The 15,504-nt window shown below is 38.9% G+C and overlaps 1 protein-coding gene across 12 annotated transcripts in view; it reads left to right on the forward strand.

Moving 5' to 3' along the window:
• The first annotated feature begins 423 nt into the window (after window positions 1-423).
• Window positions 424-15,504, forward strand: part of LINGO2 (leucine rich repeat and Ig domain containing 2) — a 1,237,500-nt gene continuing 1,222,419 nt past the window's right edge. For 5 of the 12 annotated variants that reach the window (XM_067041380.1, XM_067041378.1, XM_067041375.1 and 2 more), the window contains exon 1: window positions 424-1,130. The gene's annotated coding sequence lies outside the window, so the exon portion shown is untranslated. Of the gene's footprint in view, window positions 1,131-1,856; window positions 2,017-2,138; window positions 2,581-15,504 lie in introns of those variants that run through there. The other 7 variants (XM_067041377.1, XM_067041372.1, XM_067041382.1 and 4 more) reach the window with 4 other exon arrangements.

The following is a 15,504-nucleotide window of genomic DNA, read 5'->3' on the forward strand; positions in this document are numbered from 1 at the left end:
AGACTCCCTTGCAAACTGCCGCGGCCACTTCTAAGTCCCGCGTTAGAAGGGGCGGGGATGGCCCTGGAGGCTGGAGATGGGGACGGGGTTAATCTTTAGGCCGGCCACCTTGAACCGGGTGCTGCGAGAGTAACTGGCCTCAAGAAAAGAAACACGGAGCCGAGATGCCAGGGAGGGCAGCGGCCCAGGAGGTGGCCGAACGGACTTGAGAGCTTGCAGGGAGAAACTGCCTGCCTGCCGCCCTCCATTAACTAGGGAGGAGTGATTGATGCCTCCCTTCATTTGCATCCTTGGAACACCTGCCCCTCCTTGCGTCTCTCTACTTCTCGCTCGCCAGTGGCCTGGGGCCGCGGGTGCGGGGCCGGGCGTGCGTCTGTGGCTGCGTGCGCACGCGGGTCTGTGCGTGTGTGCTCGTGTGTGTGTGTGCGTGCGTGCAGCCCGCACGCCGAGCCCGGCCGCCGGGACCCAGCCGCCCGCCGCCTGCCCGGCGTTCCTCCTCCTCGCAGCCACCTACTCGCAGCGTCCTCACCCGGCACTCGCAGCCTGCCGTCCGCCCAGCCCAGCCCAGCCCAGCCCGGCTGCCGCTGCCTCCCCTCAAAGTTTCCTTAGAGCCGACACCTTCTCGAAGGGCTACCCTGGGAGATGGGTTTCTGAAGATGTGCTCTTCTTACAGTACCCTCCGCCGAGTCCCTATCTAATCCGAGCAGAGACTACATTTTCCAAGTTAAGGGGAGAAAAGGTGGCGGCGGGGGTTTATTATCAAGAGAAAGAGAGAGGAGCGGCCACAACTGTGAATATCCGCTTCTTTCCTGCCAGATGCCGGGGAACTGACTGACGGGCCTGTGGGGTTAAAAAAGAAAATTAAATAGAAAGCCAAGTTGACCGAGGAGGGGCTGGGAGGCTTCCGGATGCCGGGAAGGTTCTCCGGTTCTCCGTCCCCACAGGCGTGAGGATTTGGAGGCACCGCCAGTGCGAGGGCTTTTAAACCGCCACCCCTCTCCTGATCCCTCTGGAAGGAAAAGCCAGCCCAGCTGAGGCGGGGGAGTCAAGGAAAAGCCTCTGGACTTATGTGCGTCGCGTCCTTGGCTTTGGATTTTAAGAACACGAGAGAGAATTAATCGCGTCGCAAGGTAAGAGGCTGTACACCCGCTGTCTGAATTGCCGGGAAGAAGAATAACTTAAAGTAGATGCTGGGGCTGGGGTGGGGAGGGTCGAGGCAAGCTGGTATGATCTCTGCCGGCGTCGCCACACGAATGCACAACCCGCGCGAATGGCTCGTGGTGGGCAAGTCTGGGGGTCGCCGGTACCCCCGGTGCGCAGGTGGGAGGCAGCCGGGCGAAGGGAGGGTCCTGACTTTACACTCCGTGGAATCCATTGGAAATAGGTATCGCGCCGGGTCGTCTGTCCAGGCTGATTTACAGCGTGGATGTGTGTGTGTGTGTGTGTGTGTGTGTGTGTGTGTTTCTGGCGAGTTGTTTTTCCCCCATTGGCTCCGCGGACCCACCCCCTCGTTGCCACAGCGCGCTGTGGGCACCGGCGAACACCGCTAGGACGCGGTGGCAGGTGAGCCTGGCTCAGGTGGGCAGGTGTGTGCGGCGGCGGCGGCGGCATCCGGCCGGCTGACTGGGGGGCGCGCGAAGCTCCAGCCGCCGCCTGGCTGGCTCCCCGCAGCCGGCGTCGGAGCCCGGGCCCCGCGGGGCTGCTGCGGTTCCCTTCGCCTCCGCTAGAGGCTCCCAGTGGGCGCCGAGGTGCGGGTGGGTGTGGGGGCGCCGGGAGGCGGCGGGGCGAGCGCGGGGAGCGAGCGTGTCCGCGGGGTGGCGGAGTGGGCGCGGCAGGGGGAGGCGAGCCGGCCCGGGGCGGGGGACCGGAGCCTGAGTCCCGGCGCGCCTCCTGGCTGCGCGCAGAGCTGCGGCGACGCGGGTCCGAATTCGGGCTGAGCTCCGGAAAGCTGTGCTCCGAGCCGGAGCCACTTCGGGGAGGCGATCCTGGCCCGCGCCCTGAGGGCGGTCCCGGGAGGTCAGTCCTCGTTCTCTACTCTCCTTTCACCCCGGGTTCTCTTTGAGTTCTCAGCCAGATACCTAGGAAGGGAGGGAGTGGAGGGTGCGCGTATGTGCCGTTTATATCTAAAGGTGCCTTTCAGCCTTCCTCCGTAGCTCCGTGGGAGGTATATTCGAACTATTTCCTAATTTTGCCCGCCTCGCCTAAATATTTGACTGGTTAAAGGGAAGTTTTCTGCAGAGACTGCCGGGTGGCTGGTCTCTGGGCCGGGCTGCTCCGAGGTGAGCAAGGCGACCCGCCGTGCTCTCCTGAGCCGCAGTGGACTGGAGTGCGCGCCTCGAGGGGTGGGGTGTGGTGGAGAAAGGAGTACCACACCCTCTTCTTTTCCTCCCCTTTCTTTTTCACCTGATGGTGAAGTCTCACCATCTAGCATTTTACCGATTTCCTTCCGCAAGAGATTGGCTGTGAGAACAGAGCAGAGCTGCTGATAGACTTGGAGAGAGAGAGAGAGAAGGTTGAGGAGGAAGTCAGGGCTAGAACATCAGGAGAGGAAGGAGGTAAAGTTAAGCTTGTGTGTATGAGGTGAGTTGGGGGTCGGGGGTGCTGGGAAATGGCCTTGAAGTTCAGATTATTTGATGAAAGCTGATTAATTTCACATTTCACACTGTCTGACAAAATCCTTGATCAAGCCATTAACAAAAATCATTTCTACTAGCTACTGCCTTGAGCACGGTGAGCGCTGAGTATGTTTGATGATTGTGTCTTAGATTTAAAAAATGTGGGTATTGTGTGTGCTTGGCATGAGTATACCATGTCTGTCAGGCAGCTGGCAATATATGTATTTTTTCAGTGTGCTGTTTTGTGTTCGTGCATACCATATGTGGTCATTTTACACTCAGCTATGCAATTTCAGAGTCCTCTAAAGGTGGTTCTTAACAAACCTGACCTGTGATGTTAAACCTCTTGAAGAATAATCCTGAAGGAAGACAAAAAATATGATGGAGCATGGAATACTCTAGGAATACTAAATAAAAGCAGAGATCCAGCATTTATGAATACTAGGCCACTTACTGAAAGAGTGAACAATACTTTTCAAAAATGAGAAGCAATGGTTAACATTTAAAAGAAGAATGATCTTCAGTGTACTATCATCATCATCCAGTAGTGTGCATTACCTCCAATACAGTTAGAGTGTGAGGCAGGACAAATGAAGCACTTCCTGCTGAAAATGTTTTGTGAGATACTGTCAGGTATTTTATCTTAAGAATTTAAATGAAATGGGTTGCCTATTGATGATAACTGAAGAAGTTTGGTTGCCATCTGTGTAGGGCATCTATTCTGTTTTAAGGTAAATATGTAAGTTAATATCATATAAGTGTAATTTAGTGAAAGTGGAACAGGACAATTTACTCATGTTTTTCATTCCAGAATAACACGTAACATGATCTCAAGGAGGATTTATATAAGGTTTGTCATTCACGTATTACATGGGTAGAGCTCTGTGTAGAAGGCAAGAATAAATATCTTGCTGAAATCTCAAAAAAGGATGGTTTATGTTCTTAAAATATACTGTATTAGAAATTTTATTATGTGACAAAATAATAGTTACTCATCTAAATATAGTTATCTGCATGTTCAGACACAAATTATTCATTTGTTGAATTGATTTAATGAAAGCAAATACATAATAAGGGCTCAATTTTCTTTCTGAAAGAAACCTCTGAAACCAGAGGAAGACCTGCTAGCATTAAGAATCTGTGTGATATAAAAAAGATAATGTATTTCTTGACAATTAATTGAATCAACCTAGTGAGGCTGGTTTGTAACCTCAAGTTCAGTTTTAGAACTCCATCTCTAAAGATTTCTGTCTCTCTCATAAATGTGATTTTAAAAGAGACCACACATTGAAATGTTCCCGAATGCTATGGACCTGGAAACTGTTTGAGTCCTCTGAAACTTCATGTCAAGAATCAGAAGTGATAGGATGTTGTCACAAATTAATTGGCTTGATGCTTCAATTAAAAACTGATTATTATCTGGCTCTGGTTGTCATCATGGTTGATTTCATTTGGTCTCTAGATATTCTGTGAAAGGACTCTAGGTGGAAATGTTTTCCTGTAGTACAAGGATAGGAGGTCACTATATGCAAAAAGGTTTGTCAGTTACTGATTTTCCAATTTGGTTGCATTTTTATAAGGCAGGATCCTAGATTTAAAAAAAGTCAGTTTTCTGAGTTTTCATGACTATTTCCCTATTTGTCATAGCCCTCAACTTCTGGGTACTCCATTTATAATTTTGATGAGGAAATATGTCACGAAGCCCCTTTCCTTTATGGTTTAGGGGCTCTTTTGTTACTAAGAACTTTAAGAACTATTTAATCACAAAAGATCATATTTCCTGAAAGAAAATCAATGGAGCTTAAAAATATGTTTGAAAAGGAAATGAAAGGATAGGAGAGACAGGTTAAATACCAGACAAAAGGTTTACTCATCTAACTGCATGTATCTCTGATTTCTTCTTTCAGCAACCATTTTTGTTATGTTTTAAAAAAAATCCTTTTGCTATTATTCCCTCCCTCCCTCCTCCTTCCTTTCTTCCTCCTCTCCCTCCTTCCCGCCTTGTTTTCATTATTTCATCCTCTCCTTTGGTTAAAATATTTCGTTCAGAAAGGAATCCATACCAATTTACAGTTATTTTACAGTTATCGGTCCATACTTTATTTTTTAAATGGGAGGTAGTCTTAAAATATTGATTTTTCCATTTAAATTTTTTTCACCAAAGAAACCCACTAGAATGTGGGCTGATTGTTTAGGGAGTACTTATCATCAGTTGACCATTATCTCTTATGTCTGGTTGCCTGTTGTGTCTGGTTGCAACTCCAGTGGCTTCTGTTTCTGGGAAGCACACAGGCTGGGAAAGTAGTCACTGGAGGTAGATGGACTGCCTTGAAATATGGTGCATTTGTGCTCTGAGTGACTTCCATGTAGTTAACACTCTCTCCATGTGCATAATGGCCAGCGTAATCAAGTCTGAAGTGTTCATATTAAGCAAATAGTTGAGCAACACGTGTCAGTGTGTACCTGTTCAGAAATTACTAATACAAACAATAAAGTCCTACTGTATAGCACAGGGAACCATATTCAATACCCTGTGATAAACCATAATTGAAAAGAATATAAAAAAGAATGTATACATATATATGTATGTATATCTGAATCACTTGTTGTAGAGAAGTTAACCCATTGTAAATCAACTGTACTCAAAAAAAAAAAAAGAAATTAGTTATCCATTTCAGGAAAGCCTTAACTCCATCTAAGTCTTTAGTAAATGTAACTATTTTTATTTGTGTCACTCAGCAAATACAGTTGCTAAATGGTTCTTAAATGTCCTCAGAAAGTCAAATGTCCAAAAATCTCCTAAGGGAAACTAATTTAGTGCCACTGGGAGGCAGCATGAAGAAGTAGAAGAAGCTCTGGACTTGGCATCAGAAGACTTGAATTCTACTTCTGTCTCTTATGACTAATGGTATTACTTTTGAAAAGTTGTCTTATTTCTCTAAGGCTCAGTGTTGAATTCAGTAAAATGGGGGAAATTTAGTATTTACCCACTCTATTTTTGTGTTTAAAATTTGACTACACATAAGTTTAAGCTTTGGAATAAGAAAAACAGAACTTTCAGGTGCCAAGTAAATGTCAGACGTTGTAACACTTGATATGGGGGTAAATGAAATAGTATCAATAAAGAATACCTCTAACACCTCCGTAATGAAGCATGAGAGAAGATTTTTTTCTGGAGGGCAGAAACAAGTGTTATGAAAGTAAAAATTAAATTAATATATACATATGTGAGATGATTTTCTCAAAGTTATCATTAATATGGCACAAAGTGTGTGATGCTTGCTGTGTGACACATAAAAGAATCTGGGCATTTGAGCTGTTTGTAAAGAGTTGTGATGGTAAAGAAGAGGAAAAAGGAAAGAAGAGTAAAATATTTTTGAATAGCAAAGTTTAAATGGAGTCCCTGTTTTTTTGTTTGTTTTTAGCATTCTATATTTCTAAATTTTTCTTCTTGTGTATAATTAGTATGACATGAGCAGTGATCGTCTTTGATTTCATTAGGTCAGTTACCCAGTTTCTTTTTTTAAAAAAATTAGTTAATTAATTTTTATTTTTGGCTGCGTTGGGTCTTTGTTTCTGTGCACGGGCTTTCTCTAGTTGCCGCGGGTGGGGGCTACTCTTTGTTGTGATGCGCCGGCTTCTCATTGCAGTAGCTTCTCTTGTTGCAGAGCAGGGCCTCTAGGCGCACGGGCTCTAGGCACGCGGGCTTCAGTAGTTGTGGCACGTGGGATCAGTAGTTGTGGCTCACAGGCTTAGTTGCTCTGCGACATGTGGGATCATCCCAGACCAGGGCTTGAACGCATATCCCCTGCATTGGCAGGCGATTTTTAACCACTGTGCCACCAGGGAAGTCCTCAGTTACCCAATTTCTATGAACACTTCAAAAATATTAAGCTTGTGAAATGTTAATTCAGTGGTTTAATTTGTGAAGCTGGACACAAAACTAAAATAGTATCTTAATTTTTACAATGAAGTTTGCCCAGAAATGCTGGTAGTCCATTTGTTCTATTTTATTTTAGTGATTTAAATGCTAGTTATATTATTTATAAGTTATTTTCATCAGGTGAATTAGTAAGGAATTAGATTGTAGATATTAAATGACTCATTGATTTGAATAAAAATTTAAAAGCCCCATTGAAATAATTATGTGCCCTTTTGCTAAAATATGAGGCCTGCTAGGATTTGAGACCTGAATAAATTTTGTGGCTTTTCTAAATGATTTCACTAGTTAATGTTAAGAAGAGCCCATCTTTCCTGGTCATTAAGGATAAGTCAAATTCCATTTCCTTCCTTTGAATTTTGGTGTCATTGTCAATAAAAACTATGAATGTATTTTGCTAATAATATTAGTCTAAATGCACACCTAGGAACCTAGACTTGGAAACAAATTATTTTTTGCAGATATAATAGAACATAATATCATATTATCTATAAAGGGAGACTTGTCTTTACAGAAGTCATAACCAAATTTTAGTGTAACAGAAAGAAATGCAAAAATCTAAGATTCCCAGCACATTTCAATTTCTAGGTGTAGCACTAGAGAGTTTTTGAAATGGATTCTAAATTGGACTGCATAAGAGGATTTTGTGTCTTCATACAAGCTCATTCTATTATAATGTAACTATGGTTAGCTGCAAGATATCTATCTAGTAGCCAGCATGACGGGAAATAATTAGCATAAAAACTGTATTGCTCCTGGTGTACCAGGGGAGCCAACAACAGTGCCTTGTGATAAATGTTGATTTTGAAATGTTGGGCTTCATTTGTCAAAGGGAAAGAGCCTTTTTCTTCTTAAATATTTTTTTTACTAGATTTTTCTATAATAATATATATATGATTTTTATCCTAATATATTAAATAGATTATATATTTTAAGTATATACACATATACTTCATACACTGTTTATACTTTATATATACTATATTTTATTTATACACTATACTATATATGTAATCTATACTATCTATCAATCCATCTGTATCTATAAATAAAGACTGCTAATAGCAGTCCTTAGTTCATGTGAAGATATGTCCTTGGCGGTCACCCATTGGTTATGCATATGATTATTGATTGCAGATGGTTTCTCTTTAAGATTTGCCTTCAATTTTCATTTGTAGGTAAATGCTAAAACCCTAGCTTTGGTCTCAATTATTTAAATTCATATGAATTAACACTCAAATATTTACTGATGTAAAATTGATTTTTGGTATGATAGGATATGATAATGTATGAGAATAGGTCCTTGTTCTTAATAATCTTGTGATCTTGTTAAAGAGAGAAGGCAAAAGTGGGTGGTAAGCTAACAAAAAAAAGAATAGTCTATCAATTATTTCAGAACTCCTTATTAAATATCTATTGTTCACAAGACTATACAAAATAGCGATGCTAGAGTTGTGTCACCAGGCACTTCAGAATAGTGAGAAGTGAGAGAGGCATGGGAAAAATTCATAAGAATAGGGTGAAGTGAGAGCTGCATGGGAAGAATTCATAAAAGGGGAGTAAATTGGTCTGAGTGGAATATAAATGAATGCTAAAAATATAACATCACTAATAATCGAAGCAATGCAAATTAATACAACAGTGAGATAGTCTAGCTGATGAATTGGGACACAGATGAAGCACTGATAGACTCCATTTTTTGATAATGGAGTGGGAAAATAAAGACTCATGTATATAATTGGAGACATTGTAAAGTGGTTTACCCACCTGGTGTGAAATTTAAATAAATATCATTTAAATACCTATTATATTATAAATATTCATAATAGTTGGCTCCAAAGTTCCTCTTCTAAGAATTTATCCTCAGAAATGCTGTCATGAATCTGCAAAAATATATTATGTACATACAAGAAGAAATATATATAACCTGAATGGTTTCAAATCTCTTAAAGAAATTATATTTATAGTTAAAATTTTTTGTGCCAGTGGAATAATATACAGCAATAAAAAGGAATGAAATACTGATACATGCTACAAAAGGGATAAAACCTCGAAAACATTATGTTGCATGAAAGAAGCCAGGCACAAAAGACCACATTTATGCTTCCGTTTATATAAAATGTCTAGAAGAGCAAATCTACAGAATTCAAAAGTGGATTGGTGTTTTCCTGGCACTGGAAGTGGGGATGGTAAGTGACTGCAATTGGGCACAATGGATCTTTTGTGGTGATGCAACTGTTCTATAATTGGATTGTGGTGATGGTTGTACAAACCTGTAAATTTATTAAAAATCATTGGATTGTTCACATAAAATGGGTACCTTTAATGCTGTACAAATTATATCTCAATTCAGCTGTTAAAAAATACATGTAATTCAAAACAAAACACCTCAGCCCTAGATGACCTCATTAATAAAATCTAAACATTTAAGGAAGGAGTAATACTAATTTTACACAATCTTTTCCAGGAAATTGTAGAAGAGGGAACACTTCCCAACTTATTCTAAGAGACCAGCATTACACCAATACCAATATCATGAAAAGACACTATAAAAAAAGAAAACTACAGACCAGTATCCTAAATGAATATAAATATAAACAAAATTAACAAAACTTTAGCAAATATAAATCAGTTTATCAGAAGATAATACATATGACCAAGTTGGGTTCATCCCAGAAATGCAATGTTGGTTTAACATTTAAAAATCAATTAATATAGTATACCATATTAACAGTAAAAAAAGAAACACAGAATTATATGATCATCTCAATATAAGCCACAAAAAGTTTTTGAGAAAATCCAACACGAACTCTTCATAAAATCTCCTAGCAAATATTCTAGGAATATAAGGGATCTTCAACTTGATAGAGAGCATCTGCAATAAGCCTATGGCTGATACGATACTTAATGGTGAAAGAGCAAATGCTTTTGCACTAATCTTGGAAGCAAGGCAATAATGTCTTCTCTCATTTCTACTCAACATTATGATGGAAATTCTAGGCACAAAGTAAGGCAAGAAAAAGACTCCAAAAGGTGGATAGATTGTAAAGGAAGAAGCAAAACTGTTTAAATGCATATTTATTGAAGAATTGAAAAAACATCCAATATCCCATAGGAATATAGTTACGTAAACTTTGAAATGCTCATACAATGAATTCTACATTGCTTGTTTAATAAGAAGGTAGATGGAATGTTGCAGTTCTTTAAATATCATCATGGTAAGATCATCCAGATACATTGTTAAGGAGAAGATGTGGTTGTAGAACAATATTTAGTCTGTGGTAGACTGACTGATTCATTCAACAGGTACTCTTTATATACTTCCTTTTGTTTTAAGCACTGGGGTAGGCCATGGGTAATATACTGTCTGTAGGAAGGGGACAAATTAATCTTGCCTTTGAGAGACTTGCAGGCTAATATGGGAAATAATAAGCAAGAGAAAGAAACTAAATATATAATGAGAATTTGTAGAAACTAAGTAGAATGACATGGAGAGTTAGCAGAGGGACAGAAAAATTTCTCCAAGATGTGTCTGGTACCTAGTGAGCACTCAGTAGCAAACTTTTAAAATAATAGGCTAATCCATACCATTCTTCTTTCCTCCTTCACCTTATTTCCCTTCATATCCAAAAACTCTCTGTCCATTGTCCGAGGGATACAAACTTTGCTATCACAGTAATTACCCCTGTATCGTTACATTCTTTTCTCTCTTGGAATAATTTCCTTATCATCAACAGCATTTGTTGAGCACCTACTATGAACAAATGCATTATCCTAAGTGCTGAGGATTCATCGTTGCTTAAGGCATATCCTTATTCATTTCTTTAATTGAAGCCCTTTTCTTCATATGAAAATTTAAATACTTTTTCATTTTTTCTCTCATAAAAACATTGAACGTTACAGAAGTACATAATTTGCAAAGTGAAAGAGCTTCTTGGGGCTCCATTTCACCCAAGGTTTGGACAAAGTAGGAAGCTACCTTGCATAAGAAGTGAGACAAGAGTAAGACTGGATTCTGTGTGGGTAAGAGGCAAGAGGATTAAGTGGTCAAGGACTAGAATAAGCTTGAGAACATGGATGTCAAATGGGAATTTTTCAGGCACAATGTTGTACAGTTAACCCTTGAACAACACTTGGTTTGAACTGCATTGGTCCACTTATACATGGATATTTTTCAATAGTAAACACTGTAGTTCTGTACCATCCAAGGTTGGTTGAACCTGCATCCACAGATGCAGAACTGAGGATACCAAGGATCCCTGGATATGGAGGAACTGCTGATAAGGAGGGCTGACTGTAAGCTATACAGGATTTTTAACTGCGCAGAGGATGGGTGCTCCCAACCTCCTAGTTGTTGAAGGGTCAACTGTACTTTGTACAATGGTCCTCCTTCTGATGATCTTAAAATCTGCAGCAAAGTCACACAAGTCTTAGTAACTTGAATGTGGTTGGATTCCTGGTAGAGGCTGATGACAGAGCTTATTGTTGTGTCAAAGTTGGGGCAGCAATGCAAGTAAGCCATGATGTGTGGACAAGAGGGTACTAGCAGATATAAGCATCACAAATACTTCTCCATTGGACTTTTCCATGAGTGGCTTTAACAATCTAGTCCATTTATTCATGTCTTGGATATATGCCTTCCAACACATCCCTTCCACGTAGTTGTTTAACATATCCTTAAGCACTGGAGCTCATAGCAGATTATCTTGTGTCTCTGTATATGGCTTTAATTGATATTTTTCATTGCTTTTCATAAAACTCATTCTACTTAACTAAATTAGGTTGATGGCACTCCATCTCCCTTATTTCTTAAAGAACTTTTAAATTGAGATTACTGGAGAGCATTCCAGAACATATGCATATATTAGTGATCTTATTTCTGTAGATGCCAAAATTAGGAAGGAAGCATTTGGGGTTGGTTCTGTATTCAGGCGTTTCACAGGGTATTATATAAACTTTCAATAAAATGTAGTACATCTTTGGCAGAGAAACTATATAAAATCACCTTAAAAATGAAGTGTATTTTATCAGTCATTATATTTGAAAATATGTATGAACAAGATTGATGAAATTAATGTGAAATATGAAATGAAATAAATTCTGCCTGTATTTGTAAGTGCTTATATAGCCTAGAAAAATACTTAGGTCTGGGTGACTGTTGAGAAGAGGTAGATTGGACTGTCCTACTGGATATGGAACTTCTGCTCCTGTTTGTTCATCTGTAGGAGCACCTACTGTGGATTTTGTGGAGGGATTAGGGGAACAAAGATAAAAGCATTACTATATGGTTCAGTAAAGAAGATTCAATGATAGTGTTAATGTAAAGTTCAAGGGAGGATGTGTAGTTTGATTCAATTGAAATTAATGATGCAAAATTACAGCTTTAGAATATGGATGATAATCAGATGTTTTGTCTCTAGTAATGGTAGAAAACCCTGGAGAAGTTATTTGCGTTTTGGGAGGGGCTCATCATCCATCTTTCCATTTAGCTCTCCTTGTGGGAGAAGAAAGCATATCTAGATAGCAATTGTACTAATTGCTTTATAAGAATAAAGTGCTAATGAATTAAATTAATGATTCATACTAAGTTTTGAGATGTTGGAAACAATATTTAAAAGTAAAATATTCTAGTATTTACTGATAAAACCATTCCATTATTTATATATCTACATGCCTTTGCACATTGAGATCCCTCCAACCAGAATAGCCTTTTCAAGATTATCTGGACAAACTCCTATTCATCCTTTAAAACTAGTCTCATATCTTATTCTAGATAAACCATTCCAGAAGCCCTGGACAAAATGTAATCTCTAAACTTTTAAAAATTTATGTTATTATATGAATTTTAAAAATATATTATTACTTTTGTTCACTGCCCAGTGTATCTTTTCAAATCATGTGGTCCCTGAGGGTAAAAATCATATTTGTCACTGTTTTTAAAAAATAATCTAGAATATAGTCAGTTCTTATTAAATATTTTTGGAATGAATTAAAATGTGATTTTTATAATACTTAGAAAGTTTTAATATATCCAAAACCATCATAAAGGAGATAGCATGCAATAATTAAAAGTTTAAAAGATTTGGTTTCAAATTCTGACTCTGCCATTGACTACTAATTAATGCCTCTCAAGCAATCTGTTAATCTCATGAAATGTTAGTTTCCTAAGGTAAAACAGGTGTAATGACACTTTTCTGCCTTGGACATTTTACGTGTAGTTTATGATAATAGAATAGATAAGGGGTGAAAATAAACTTGTATACTCAGTACTTATACAATTGATAGGTAATTCCTGTATTAAATATATATTTAAAAGCCACTGATAAAATAATCTCAAATGCAGTAATGTGTATCACCTTTATATAAAAGATGGAGGTTTTGTACAGAAAAGCAAAAACAAATTAATCAATTTGAAATTCATTTCTTTCTATTGGATTTTTATTGTCCTTTTATTATTTCCTCAAATTTTCATATCAAATGAATTTTATAGAGTTTGAAACAAGGGTAACAATACAGATCAGATAATTGCAGTTTAAAACCTGGTTATAGATGGAGCAGTTGATAACTTGCATGCAGTCATTTAGACTTGGATTGAAGATTGTTGAACAACTCATTTGACTCCAAATAAGCACCAATTTTTATTCTCTCTTTAAATTACCGCCAGTTTGCGTAGAATAATCAGTATTTTACTTTTTTATTTTGAATATTTGACCTCTTCAAACGCTTGTATCCTATTTTCTCCTGTTTTGTTATGTGGTACCTTCTAGATCACTGACAGAGAATTCAAAGAGGAACTAGTTACTGATTTAATATTAGTCTGCTTCTGGGAGATCCACTATTAACATGTTCTGATAGTATAAGGGGTTATCACTCTATGCCTAAATCTAGTTTGTTGGAAATAAATTATGTTTTTCATCTCTGCCCAGCATTCCTATTTGGCCAATGTTACATAGCCTAATCAGATTTTCTGCCATTCATTTTGCTGTGATGGAGCATTTTCCTAGGTGTTTTTGACTTAAGTCAGATTCTCGCAGTGTTTTTATCTTTAATCTTGGTTTCACATACCTGGGAAAACTCCAGGGTAGTTTAGCCTGATTTCTAACTTTTTTTTCCATTTCTGTAATAGCTTTTTATCTTAATGCTTCTGAGATTCTCTTGGTTATATATAATATTTTCCTTCTGATTTTCAAAAAGCATTTTGACGGTTTTGTTTTTATTTGGATTCACTTTGCAATTTTTTTCACCTACTTTCTTTCTGACTTTACCATTTACTGAAGCTGCATCCACCCAGCACATTTTTTTTTTCATGTGTGTGTTTCTTATTTAAGCAGGTGTTTATCTCTTTTGTCTTTACTATTCTCTATTCAGCCCTACTTAGTGGGGCTAATCATTTTCTTGCTCATAAATAAAATCTCAGATAGGTTGCACTTCTTATTTACTTACTATTAGAAAATAAAATGTTCTGTGACTACATCTCATTGCCTGAATAGTCTCATTTCTATTCTGTTCATTTAATAAGGAAGTCCTAAATTCATTTAGTAATAAAGTTTTCCCTTCCTTTAGCCTGGGCAGCTTGATGCTGGCCTCTTGTCATGGAGAATAAATGGGGTCTGGACAGAGCTTCTCCTGTGTTACTTCAAATTGACTGCCATTCTTTTTGCCCTATTCAAGTAGGCTGCCTCTGGCTCCTCAAGGGTTGAATCTCAGAAAAGTAGAAGAGTTAAAAGTGAGGTCTGATTTGATTGACATGAATGTAACCTTGGATAAACTTCCTCTGGACTTGGTGGATGCTTTGTTGTAGCTTATGATGGTATGGTAGGCACTAATGTTACTCGTCAAAGATTTCTGTGCCTCCTAAGCACATGGAAGGATTGAACTTTCTCACTTTCTGTGATTGGGTGAGGCCATATGACCAGTTCTGAACAAGAAGTGATGAGAAGTGACAAGTGCCACTGATAGACTGAGCTGAGCATCTCCAGAGATCTTTCTATTTCTTCTGGCCCTGCAGTCACCAACTTTAGAGATGGTGGCTGTTCCATCAGCCTGAATCATTGGAACTTCAATGAGAAGAGTCTGCCCACCACTGACACACAGCCATGTTGTATGAGCAAGATACTAATCTTTGTGGTTTTAAGCTACTAAAATTATGGGGCTGTTTGTTACCACAGCATAACTTAACCTATCTAAACAGAAAAATACGTGGCTTTCTCAGAGGTGCCTACTGGGACTATTTGGCTACATTTCCTATGACACAGGAAATGCATTTCTTCTTGATAGATGCATAATATTTCTCTGCTAGTTCCTGGAAATCTGGAAATCCATTCCCTCCAGTGAGCCTACGTCATCCCTCTTTGCATTCTTCTTGGACAGGATTTAAAATGTCTCTAAGCAAGCGTCTCCCTGGGAAAGTGTAGCCAGCACCTCTCTCTGCCCTGCCATTTCAGGACCATAGCTTTTCACTTTTTAATTCAATCAATGAATGGCTTAAAAATACTAAACACAAACTATGCTCTGGAACATACCCTACAACAACGGTTTCAGAACATCATGTTCTAAGATTTATATCAGACATTAACGATTATGTCCCTCAAGCATCAGTGTATACGTTTCAAGATTTTGAAATTGTTTCCTTAAAACTTTGTCAAAGTTTGAGGTGAGGAGTTGGTGGTGAGATTTATAGCACATTGACAACTGAAAAAAAAATTCCTTTACCTAGTTTCCAACCTTTTTTACCACATAAACTTCAAGAGATGTTGGCTCACAAAACTGATTTTTGAGAGTTTCCTTTCCAAGTTCTACATAGACAACCTAGCACTTCCATTAAAAATGTGTAGGTACTTGTTGACTATTGTTTGGTTCTTGGATTTTGGGTCTTAACTGAAATACACATAGAAAGTGTCTCATTTAGCTTAGAAAATGTCTCTAAGACCATTGTTGTAGGGTATATTC

Source organism: Kogia breviceps, chromosome 8, assembly GCF_026419965.1.
Source record: "Kogia breviceps isolate mKogBre1 chromosome 8, mKogBre1 haplotype 1, whole genome shotgun sequence".
Lineage (NCBI taxonomy): Eukaryota > Metazoa > Chordata > Mammalia > Artiodactyla > Physeteridae > Kogia > Kogia breviceps.